This window comes from Lycorma delicatula, chromosome 13 (assembly GCF_047948215.1).
Source record: "Lycorma delicatula isolate Av1 chromosome 13, ASM4794821v1, whole genome shotgun sequence".
NCBI lineage: Eukaryota > Metazoa > Arthropoda > Insecta > Hemiptera > Fulgoridae > Lycorma > Lycorma delicatula.
This window is the reverse complement of record NC_134467.1, coordinates 20,064,200-20,077,202: the sequence shown is the minus strand read 5'-3', so window position 1 is coordinate 20,077,202 and position 13,003 is coordinate 20,064,200.

Here is a 13,003-nt window from a genome sequence, read left to right as displayed (position 1 = left end):
GGACTCTAGAGAGTCCCGTACAGTCTAAAGTCCTGTAAAAAAGCAGAACATTATTCTTAACGCTACTGTAGTTTCACATTCATAGCATGTATTCTTCAGGTCGATGGTTAAACGCATCTAATTGCAAAGGATCGCTGGGTGTACGAATAAAATATTAAAAGGAACTCGATTTGCAGGTTTGTTTTTATTGCTATAGAATATATGTTTTGATTATTTTTATATTAACTTAATGTAAAATTAACATAATTTGTACCAGTTTCCAGGAGGTTCAAGTGTACTTTGTGCTAATAAAAAATTGGAGTTCAGGGGTGTTAAAAAATTAACCCCAAACAAATCCAACTCTAATGATGGCTTGATCTCATAAAATCAAAAACCTCTCGTACACTCATAGCATCTTTTGATTTCATTTATCTGCATATTGTAACTTGTTAATTCCTTTATGTAACAGCAATTCAATTGGCTTTAGGGAAAGATTTGCTGTTATGATTACATGTGAACAGTTTTTGTACGACTTTCATAACATTTTGTGCTATGTCTGTTTTTTAATGGCTGAAGGTATAAAACCCATTAATGAAACAGAAAAAAAAGTTGAAGGTCATTCACTAATGAAGTTTTATTAATTGAAAGCAACTGGAGTATGTATATTGTTCAGGTCAAGTGTATCTGATTAGAAAGGATTACTGGATGTAAAATATTAATCAGAAGTTGATTTGCAGATTTGTTCTTGTATTGCTGTTGTTCTCAGAAATCTTGTTGTATGCCTTACTTGATATTTTCCTCTTTAGAGAAAGTTAATACCTGTTCTCTTTAGAGGACTAGATCTTTCAGAGTAAGGTAATAACTTCTACTTAAAATACAGTATAATGCTTCGTAAGAAGTCAACCATTTTTTACAACTTATATTATCAACACTTGTTGGTCCTTCAAATTAATTTTGTGCGATACACAAAGTTTGGTAAATTATTTTGATTTTCAGTTTTTGCATTTTCCCTAATTCATATAAATTTTCAGGTAAAACCTACATAAAGTTAAGGATTTCATTTTTATTTATTTGCTTTGGGAATTACTTTTGACAAATTCTTGACACTCACCAGGTCGAATATAAATATATTAAGTTAGTAAAATCAATTCTTTTATTGTCCATATCTTCCTCTGTACTAACTGATTAAAAGCAAAAACAAAACTTAGCACAATCCCCCACAGTAAAGAATCAAATAAGATTTCCTACCTTACCTTCTTATTTTTCATTTAAACACCAACAGCGCTTCCAAGGAATTCCTAATCATCAGTTGGTTAAAATTAAATATTTTTTTATTATTTCCAATAATTTCCAAATCACACGTTAAAATATTATTACATATGTATATATATATTGGTTTGCTTGTCATTTCTCTCACCACCACCCCATTTGGTCGCCGTAAAGCATAATACTGAATGTCTGTGCCACAAACAGCTACTGAGCCTCAAAACAGTTTAGCAACCAGTGTCTTAAATAGCTCCTAGAGCTTACCTAACAGCGTGAGCAGACTAAGTGCGGTGCCATACACGACCGGCTTCTGTGTCCCAACCGTTCACTTGTCATATGTTTACTAAAATGGATAGGCACATCCTGTCAACTACTAAAAATATATATGACATCCACAAACTAAAATTTACTTTGTCAAAACAGCAATTCGCTGCCACACCTTGGTTGCTGAATGCCTTTAAGTACCTGTCCACCAAATTAAAGCGCTTGGAGCCTTAATTGGCTGATGGTCAGCCATATATTTCTCTGTGGGAAGGTTAGCTTCCCACATCAGTGCGTTAGGAGTCTTTCCCTTAAGTAAACTACTGATGTTGGTTGATCATAACAACTGCATCAAGTAACTCCCACACGGTCCCACAATGCGGCTTTCGCCAGATTGACTCGCTGCTTGCTAGTAGCCAATTTTCCCCTTGACCTCGCCAGAGCCGCCGGACTCTGCCCCCCCCCGCCCCACACCCCGGATAGCCACACGGCTATCCGAACTTTCACCACTAATTCGATCGGGAGAGCCTTTCAATACGGTAGTAGCTTCGTAGGAGGTTGTTTTAAAAACACCAGTGCATACAAGTTCTCTATTTATATCCAACCTATGCGCCCAAACGGACGCCGTATAAGAGATCAAGCTTTCGAAGACACCTCGGTACACATGTACATTTAACGGCCAGACAACCCATAGTGCTTACAAGCAATCCTAAGATTCAGTGAATCACTGAAACTGCGCCGCTACTTGCCTAATGTGGTTGGCTAAACAGCAACTTCTCATCAAACATAACACCTAGGTACTTATGAACTCTCACTCGGCTGATTAGACAGCCTTTATACTTAATGTGGGGATTTCCGACTATCGAATGCTTTCCCAGAGCCGTTACACAACCAGCCTTTCATGTAACTTGCCGATGGCAATAGCCTGATGGGCCGATAACTGCCGACCTCTCTAGGATTCTTTCCTGGTTTTAAGAGCACCCTCACCAAAGCTACTTTCCAACAAGTCGAGAAGCAGCCTTAGCTAAGGCACCCCGTGAACCGTCTGCCAAGCGGCTCTCTTATGACAGGCAGCAGATGGTGGAATATATCCGGGCAAGTTGGTCAATCCCCGGTGCCTTTTTCAGTGCCATTCGAGAAACCACTCGGTCTATATCTACAGGATCCACAGCTCGCACGACAGGGAAGGGTGTAGCCCCCGCCCTAACGCCGACCTCTGCTTCACCCTCCGGAGCATCTGAAAACAGAGTATCCAGGAACGCCTGATAAGTCGCTACAGATGTTAAAGTGTGGTCACAACCACCAAACCCGCATGGAACACTGGACAGCACGTGCAATGGCTTTGGCCGGTAACACGATTTTGCGAGCTGCCAGGGGCTGCGTTGCAACTCGCGCATGGAGTATTGCCATAACTTGAATTTGGTTTCCTTGACGGGATGAACATACTCAGTACGGCCGCGCTGGTAGAGCCCCAGACGCTCAGCGCGCATCAACGATAATCCCCGTTAGGGGGCGACGCTGCTATCCTCTCCTAGCGGATCTAAATCTTGCGCGCAGCACGCTAAGGTCAGAGGACCACCACTTTTTCCCGGGTTTCCGCGTGTGTTTAACAGACAGCTCCTCGGAAGCAGCGGTCATGATGGCACCAGGCACTCCCTGATCAGTGGACTGGCCACTACCTAAGGGTCCGTCCATTGGCCGAGGCCGCCGTAGGACCCTATCGCAGCTAGTCTTGATGGCCCGGTCGAATTTTTCAGCCATCAATTCCACCTCCTCTCTGTGCTCCATGTACTATTCCATGCCCTGCAAGGCAGCCGCAGCCTGTGGTGATCCAGGTCCCTTAGGTTATAGCGTCCCGAATCTGGAGCTCTTAGACCGTCTCCGTAAATGATCTCATAGGTTATAAGCCTATGATCGCTCACACTGGCTTCGGGCCAGACAGTCCAGCTACGTGTACTTCGCAGCAAGTCGCCCTTCACCAAAGTGACGTCGATGTAATTTTCCCCCAGTTCGGAAGAGAAAGTTGGCGATTGTTCTGCATCATTAATCAAGTAGAGGTTGCTGGCTTCCACGAACCGGTCGAGACCAGCGTCTCTGAGGTCAGTGAGTGGTGAACCGCAGGCGGGAGACTTTGTATTAGCGTCCAGAGCAACCGGCACTCTGATGCCCGGGAGACCGTCCAGAATCCTGCCCACTTCACCAGCAAGTCATCGATAATCCATCCAAGCTGGAAGTACCCCGACACTAGTTCGACATCGAGCGTACCCCTGGTGACTCGTACGATGGTGAATTGCGCATCCGACCTCTGGGATATCTAAAATACACCCGATGAATCTGAGCCAACCACGACCGCGGAGAGCGGCCGTCCCCCACGAGAATGAATAAAATCCACCCCATGGAAGCCGACCACCCTACTCCCGACCGCGTACGGCTCTTGGACCAAGAGGACCTCGAAGTTGTACTCCTCAAGGATCCTCATGGCTTCACTGGTGGCCACGGGCATGATGCAGATTCAACTGCCCCAGGCGCAAGCGTTCAACATGGTGGAATCTGTCCTCAAAGGCTTCCCTCAATTCAGGCCATAAGCTGTGTTTTTACAGTTCTCGCCCGTGCAATATTATACGCCGTGCACTGCCTATCCCGACCCGGTGGACGCATCGCTGCCTTTCACCAAGGTACAAGCGGCGCACTTGGCAGGGCAATTGGCTACCCTGTGCCCTGGAAGAGCACAGTGACCGTACATCTCCGACTGCGCTCTGCAGCAGAGAGAGGTGTGACCAAAGCCCTGACACTTGTAGCACCGGGCGATCTCTATATGGTCGACGACCCTAAATGAGAGGCCCACCCGAAAAACAAACGTCCACCGGCCACCAAGACCTGCCGGATCTTTGGCGAGGTCTCCAACACCCAGTGACTCTTTGGGGCTTCCTTCCTCCCCAGCTGCCTGACCACCTTGGTTTCCCGAAGAAAATCCTCGTCGGACATATCCAATGTAGGATTTTTCCCGTGCAGAACCTGAGGATTTCGGGTTCCTCCAACCTTGTCGCACTTGACATATCGTATACCAATATCTGCGGCCTCCGCTCGGCCAGCAACTGAGCCTTCAGCCCGTTCCTTGTCAGATCGTCGGCCTCCAGCAACTGCTTCGCCTGCCGTTCCCTTGTCTTAGTGACCCGGAGACTTTGATCTTTTACTTCCGGAGGTTAGCTCCGTCGCTAATGACGAAGCCCCCGGACCAGGTTTTAGCGGAACCATCTTAACGATAGCCCGCTTAATTTTAGCCGCCGGCGTCTGAATTGGCAACGGTGGACTAATCCGCTTAGGCAAAGACGCGGCACCTTCTTTGCTACTACATATATATATATAATCGAACAATTAAAAACTTAAAATTCTTTAACTCATACATTGTTTTGTGGCCAGCCACTAATACAGCACTGCATTAATATAATATAAATTTTACTTGACATTGACAATGTCAAAATAATAAAAAAATTGGATATTTTATACTAATACAAACAGAAATTCAGCTCGATCAATCTGCTAACAGTTTGACAATGATTCTCTTATCAAAGCTGCTACAGATAGCAACAGCACCTTTGTGAAGTACATGTGGCTGGCCACATGTTAAACATAAGTTAAAGAATTTAAAGTTTTTTATTGAGTGCATATATATATATATATATATATATATATATATATAATGTGTGAGTTTGAAGTTTTTAAAAATAGTAAAAAAATCTTTAATTTTAACCAACTGATGATGATGAATTCCTCGAAAGGGCTATTTGTAGACAAATGAAAAAAATAAAAATAGTAAGATACAGTAAGAAATCTTATTTGATTCTGTACTGTGGTGGATTGCGGTGAGTTTTGTTTTTGCTTTTAAATATATTAAGTTGTAAATTTAAATTTGACAAGAGTCATTTATGTAGACTAAATCATCACAAGCCACCGGGTTGGTCTAGTGGTGAACGGGTCTACCCAAATCAGCTGATTTGGAAGTCGAAGAGTTCCAGTTCAAGTCCTAGTAATTTCAGTTATTTTTACACGGATTTGAATACTAGATCGTGGATACCGGTGTTCTTTGGTGGTTGGGTTTCAATTAACCACACATCTCAGGAATTGTCGAACTGAGAATGTACAAGACTACACACTTCATTTACACTCATACATATCATCCTCTGAAGTATTATCTGAAAGGTAGTTACCGGAGGCTAAACAGGAAAAGAAAGACTAAATCATCCCGATTACAATGCTTAAAAAATCCACACCATTAATTTAAATTGATTCAGATTACAAGTACTTCTTGCACTACTAGGCAGGCGATTAAAGAACTAAGGTGTTTCAAAAAGAAAATTTCTTTAAAACAATCTACAATAAGGACTAGTACGGCAGTATCTCTTGTAAAATTCTGCCTATTTATATAATAGTCTTTACTTTTAGCTATTGCCCACTAATTTTGTAATAAGGTTTGTAAATAGGTAAGGAAAAATATCTAATATATTTTCTGAAAAAAGGGAAAGAATGAGTTATTTGTTATAACAAATAACAAATGCTATTTGTACAAATAACCACATGTTAATTTGTACAACAGCTTTTTGCAATATTTCAATTTGATGAAGATAACTGATATTGGTTGATCCCTAGCAGTGGAATCCATAATTTAATTTCGAATGAACTAGAGCAAAGTCGATTTGGTGTAGAACATCTACCGGAAAAAACTTGTGATTACATTTTTAATGGATATCTCTTCAAACTCTGTAAATCAACATTATGTTATATTAACGGAGCTAATAAGCAGGAAGTTGGTTTTTAAAGCATTCCACATTAATCTAAAATCTTTCAATTTACTTGAAAGAGTTTTAATATTTTGCCGATCTATATATATATACACACACGAGGTACGACAATAAAGTAATGAGACTGATTTTTCTTTGCAAGATGTGGCAACCCTGCAGCTTGCGTAGGCACACCATCTTTGACCTTGGCCTATAAGCTACTTCTAGTCTAAGCGGCACATTGATGACAACTGCTCGGTCGTGAGTTGTGCTGTAATAAGTGAACACGTGTTTGTGTCTCTCGTCACAGAAATGAAACCGCAAAATATTGCGCAACCTTATGCCATTTCTTTTTGCGTTAAATCTGGTGAAACGCGTAAGCTTCAGAAGACTTTTGGTGAGGAAGTTGTGTCAAGAGCTCAACTTTTTCGGTGGCATAAAATTTTTAGTGAAGAACGAATGTTGAAGATGAAGACCGCAGTGGACGACCATCAACCTCATGGACAGATGTCAACTTGACCAGGGTGCATGAAATCGTATGATCTGATCGAAGATTATCCGTGAAAATGATTGCAGAAGAACTCAACATCGATCGAGAAACGGTTCGTCTAATATTAACTGAAGATCTTGGTATGAGAAAGAGTTTTGCCAAAATGGTCTCCAAAAATCTCACACAACAGCGAGAAACGTGGGAGCCGATCTGTTAGAGCAAACGGAAATCAATCCAGATTTGTTGAGCCGTGTTATCACTGGTGATGAAGGTTGGTTTTTTCAATACGATCCAGAGACAAAACGCCAAAGTTCGCAATGGTGCTCAAAGGCATCATCACCCAGACCAAAAAAAAATCGCATGCCAAAGTCAAAAGTGAAACGCATGCTTGTGTGCTTCTTTGATTCCAAGGGAATTGTTCATAAAGAGTGGGTGCCTCCTGGACAAACAGTTAACCGATATTTCTACAAAGAAATTTTAGAAAGACTTCGTGAACGAGTTCTTCGTGTCTGTGCCAACATTGCTGTTAATTGGATTCTCCATCATGATAATGTGCCATCCCATACTGCTCTGTCAGTAAAACAATTTTTAACCTCAAAACAAATTTCAGTACTACCACTGCCACCTTATTCACCAGATATCGCTCCGTGCGACTTTTTTCTATTTCCAAGAGTCAAAATGGCGGTCAACGGACACCATTTTGAAACAACACAAGATGTCCAAAAAGCTGTGACGAGGGTTTTGGAGGATATTACAGAAAATTAGTTCCAGAAATGTTACCATCAATGGCAGAAGCGCTGGAATAAGTGTGTGCAATCAGAGGGGAACTACTTTGAAGGAGACAACATTAAACATGCTTCATAGCAGTATTGGAACTCAGAAACCGGAATATCTTTAAGATGGTCGGTTACATTTTTTAAAATTGTTTCTGGTGTCCTTCGAGGTGTTTTTTTAAAGTCAGGAACAGGAAAAAGTCGCAGGGACAAATTATGTGGTTGAGAAACTACAGGAATATTTTTCTTTGCCAAAAACTCATTAATTGAGAGTGCAATGTGACAAGGTGAATTGTCATGATGCAGCATCCAGTTGTCTTTTGACGGTTGGTCCCACGCGGGCAACTCTTTTCCACAGTTTTTCAAGAATTTCTCGGTAAACTTATTGATTTACTGTCTGTCCTGTAGGCAAAAACTCCTTATGGACAATGCCATTACTATGGAAGAAACAAATTAACATGGTTTTGATTTTATTTTTGCTTTTTTAGGACGCGGTGAGTTTGAAGTTTGCCACTCCTTGGTCTGGCGTTTTGTTTCTGGGTCGTACTCAAATATCAAAGATTCATTACCAGTAATAACATTATTTTAGAAAATTAGGATCAGTTTCAATTCGCCTGAAAAAAATCACAGCACACTTCCACTCGTTTGTATTTCTATTCAACAGTAAGGTTTTTTGGACCAATTTTGCACAAATTTCTTCATTTCCTGATTGTGGTACGGTTCAAATTCAATTGTCCTGCAATCATTTTCCCAATTAATCGCCGGTCGTACCGTATCAAGTCTCTGATTCGCTCGACATTGTCACTTTTTGACGTTAACGGTCTTCCAAATCGTGGATCGTTCAACAACTGATTCCCGGCCATCTGAAAATGCTTTAAACCACCTAAAAACTTGGGTTCGTGGCAGAGCGTCATCTCTATACGCCCTTTTAAATTTTGAAAATTTTTCAGTAACATTCTCACAGAGTTTAACCCAAAATATGATTACACAACGTTGCTCATATTTAGTATCACTCTTTTTTTGTAACGCACAACAAAATCTAGTTTCATGAAAAGTTTGTTTACGTGGCAACAATAGACTATAAATATTAATACCTTATAAATCAGCTGTTCGTATAACAAACCGTATGTTTACTAGTAACTTTACAGTGTTGCCGTTTGGCTGCCAAAAAAAACCTACTCTCATTACTTCATTTACAGACCTCGTATTCTCACGGTACACCTGAAATATTCAGTGTTATGTAAGTATTCTGTGAATTTTATTTTACCCGTTCAAATTTAGATTATGAATCCTTAATTTGATTATTAAATTTTACAATGGAGTAAATACTAAAAGGATATTCCTGTTAAATATATTTTTAAACATTGTATCTATATATACAAAAAAAAATCCGGCAAAGGACTGTAAAACATTCCCTTGGAAAAAATACATTAATATTAATTTGTTGTTAGGGTTATAAAAGTTAACAGTACTACTTTTCAAATTTTTTGAATATAATCGTTTTCATGGTAACACATTTTATTTAGCCTAAATGAATAAATAACATTTCATTTTGTTACCATGAAAACGAATACTTTAAAAAAATTACATTACATTTCAGTAACATTACATATATTACCGTAATACAAAATTACACTTCAAATATACATCAAATACGATTACCTTCAAAATTCTTACTAAATTTACAAACAGCACAACCAAAAGAATAATAAGTAAATAAATAATAATTAAGTAATAATTTATAGAATAGACTAATACAAAAAAAAAATTACAAACATTTCTCAGTTTTATATTTTATTTTTTTTGTAATTTCTAAATCAAACAACCTGATATTATTAGATTCAGATTTTTCAACAAAAAAAATTAAATGATTATTATTTATGAATTCATTCAATAAAGTAATGATTTTTTTTTTTACGTAAATAGTTATGATTAAATATACTAGCAGACCCGGCAATGCTTCGATATTGCTAGATTTGAGTAAACATAAATATATATATATAAATGAACACAATTGAAAGCTTGATAAAACATTAACAAAATGAACATTACGGAACTTCACAAAGTTTAACCTTTCCCTCTTACTCTTTCTCCCTTTTCCCCTATTCCATTTTCCTTCCCACTTTACCCCCTTCCCCCATTTTCCCTTTCCACCTTCCTATTTCCTTTACCCGTTCTTTTTCTTTTCCTCGTTTTCCCCTTTTTTTACTTTCTCCCTTTTTCCCCGCGTGTAAATCGGTCCAGTAGTTTTTTACTCTATAACGGACACGCATATCAGAAAATGGAATCGTAAAATATTTAGTTTAGCGTGTGTTGCTTTTACGTCCAACAGATAGCTCTGTTTTTCAAAAATAGCATGTTATTCAAACCCCCCCCCCCTCGAAAACAAGTGTTTCTTAATTTTTAACGGGATACTGTGCTCCGAAACCCGTATTGGTTTTTTGAACAAGAATGTAACCTTGGTCACTCGTCATTCATCTGCAACGACATACCTATTTCATGAGTGATTAAACAAGGTAAACAACGCCTACTTTTCCGAAATCCACTGTAATGTCATCTACCCACGGTTTTTTCCTAATTTCCTTAAACATTTTTTAATACTTATAATTGCGACTCCTCCGGAGAAGAACTTGTTAAATCAAAGCATTTGTTACTTACTCATGAACGAAAAATTATATCCGGCAAGTGATGTCCATTTTGGGCAATACATTGTTGTAATCTTTCACGGTAACTGACCTCAATTCTTTGCAGCATGTCTACATCAATCTGGGTGACGAATTGCAGTACACACGCGATTTCACAAACCCCCACAGAAAAAAATCACAACTACTCAAGTCGGGGGACCGAGGGGGCCAAGGAATGTCGCCGAATCTGGAAACGATCCGTCCCGGAAACAAGTTACGGAGAACAGCTATCGTTGCCCTCGCTGTGTGCGCTGTAGCTCCATCCTGCTGGAATAACACATTTTGAAAATCGATTCCCCGGTTTCGTAACTCAGGAATGAAAAACGTATTCAACATCGCAACGTAACGATCGGCTGTTACAGTTACGGCAGCGTCATTTTCTTCAAAAAATATGGTCCAATAACACCGACCTTTCCTATTGCACACCAGACAGTCACCTTTGGGCTATGAAGTGGTCTCTCGTGAAGCCGATGTGGGTTTCTTTCTGCCCAGTACCGGCAATTCTGTTTGTTGACGAAGCCATTCAGATGAAAATGGACTTCGTCACTCATTAATAATAACAAATTTCATTTTCTTCAAAAACGGTAAACATTTGTCGACAAAATTGTAATCGCTGCGTGAAATCTTGCTCGTTTAACTGCTGCACGACGGCTATCTTGTAAGGATGGAAATGCAGGTCTGTATGCAGAATTCGTCTTACCGTACTTGTGCTCATTTGAAGCGCTGCTGAATGCCTCTGAATAGAGCGGCGTGGGCTTCTGACAACGGCTTCCCTTACTCGTTCGATGTTCTCCGGAGTGCTAGCAGTTCGTCGGGGACCCGGTGGTTTTTTCTTCAATATTGAACCGCTTGTTCGAAGGTTGTTTACCCGTCGCGATATTGTGTTACGAGAAGGGACGCTTGCGTTACGATGGATATTAAACTGACGGCGGAAATCTCGCTAAACAGCAGTTAACGGATTCGTCATTTCGCACAAACTGTCATACGCGTACAGGCGTTGGTCTAGCGTCCACGGCTCCATCTCAACGACTAAAATGTAAATGCTATGAACAAAGGAAACGTCAGACACCAGCCAGGTGCCCCTCCCACCACGAACGCCCGAGTACAACCCACTTCAAAAACATCCGGTTCCCGTGAATGACCCTGTATAACAAAACTTATAACAGACACTAAAAATAAACCCTTGAAACACGCCCGATTACAAATCATACAACAGCAAGGGACATTGTCCAGGCTCTGCGATTCGAAACTCGACATCTAGGAATACTCCCTGTTTAACACTCTTAATTTCTATTCTATTAATTATAGTATTTGTTTCATTATATTTGTATAGGCAACTATTGTTATTTTCTCACAGAGTTTAACGCAGAACTTCATTACACAACGTTGATCATAATTAGTATCACTCATTTTTTTAACGTACTACAATAACTCGTTCACGAAAAGTTTGTTTACGTCTTATGTGGTAACAATAGACTAAAAATATTAATACCTAATATAAATCAGCTGTTCATATAACCATGTTTACTAGTAACTTTAGCCATTTTGGCTGCCAAACAAAAACCAATTCTTACTACTTCATTTATAGATCTTGTATTCTCCTAGGTACAACTCAAATATTCAGTGTCACATAAGCATTCTGTGAATTTTATTTTACCCTTATTACTTCAATTTAGGATTACGTATTTTTAATTTGATTATTAAATTTTACAATGGGGTAAATACTAACAGGATATTCCTGTTAAACGTATTTTTAACCCTTGTATCTATATATACAAAAAAACAAAAAAAAAACAGTCAAAGTACTGTAAAACTTTCCCTTATATTTAGTAATATTTTACAATGAAAAAATACAATAATACTAATTTGTTGTTACGTTATAAAGTAAACAGTGCTTTTCTAATTTTTTTCAGTATATTCGTTTTCATCGTAACAAAAACTAATTTAGCCTAAATGAATAAATTATATTTTATTTTGTTACCGTGAAAACGAATACATTAAAAAATAACATTACATTACAAATTACAAAAATACATTTACACGAAATTACACTTCAAAATTATATCAAAAATTCCGAGTAAAATTTAGTAAATAAATAATAAGTAATAATCCATAGAATAAATACAAAAAAAAAATTACAAACATTTCTGTTTTATGTTTTATACTCGTATCTCGGCAACCTCTCATCCAATTTTAAAGATTCAAACGGCGGATGTATCAGCAGTCCGAGCGTTAACTGATTAAAGAATGGGGTACCCTCTTGAACGACCGAATCTTGGTTAACCGGAAATTAAATCGTTAAGCCCAATGTATTGTTTGCAGTTGCCCACCGTAAAATGTACCGATTCGATCTTCCACTAAAATTTAACTTCCACTTTACAGCGCAGCTGTAAAGTATAAACTTATAAAAACTAAAACTTAGAAAAAAACATACGTAAAAAAATCTTAAAAAACACTACTCTTAAATTATAAACGCACTAAAAGGTAAATAATTTTAGGACGTTATCTCAGAATTGATTTGACAACAAGCTTTGATGGTGATGTGTACGATTGTGTGAAAGTCATAGCTTTCAAATTAAAAATTTGATATTTTTGCTAATTTTTTCATATGCCTAATGAATGGCCTAAGTACAGGGTTCAAACCTACATAAAAAAAACATAGGTAATAACATCACATTTTTAATTTGAAGCTATGACGATCACATTAATCTTACATATCACCATCAAACCGTGTTGTTAAATCCATTCTGATATCCCATTCTACGATTAATT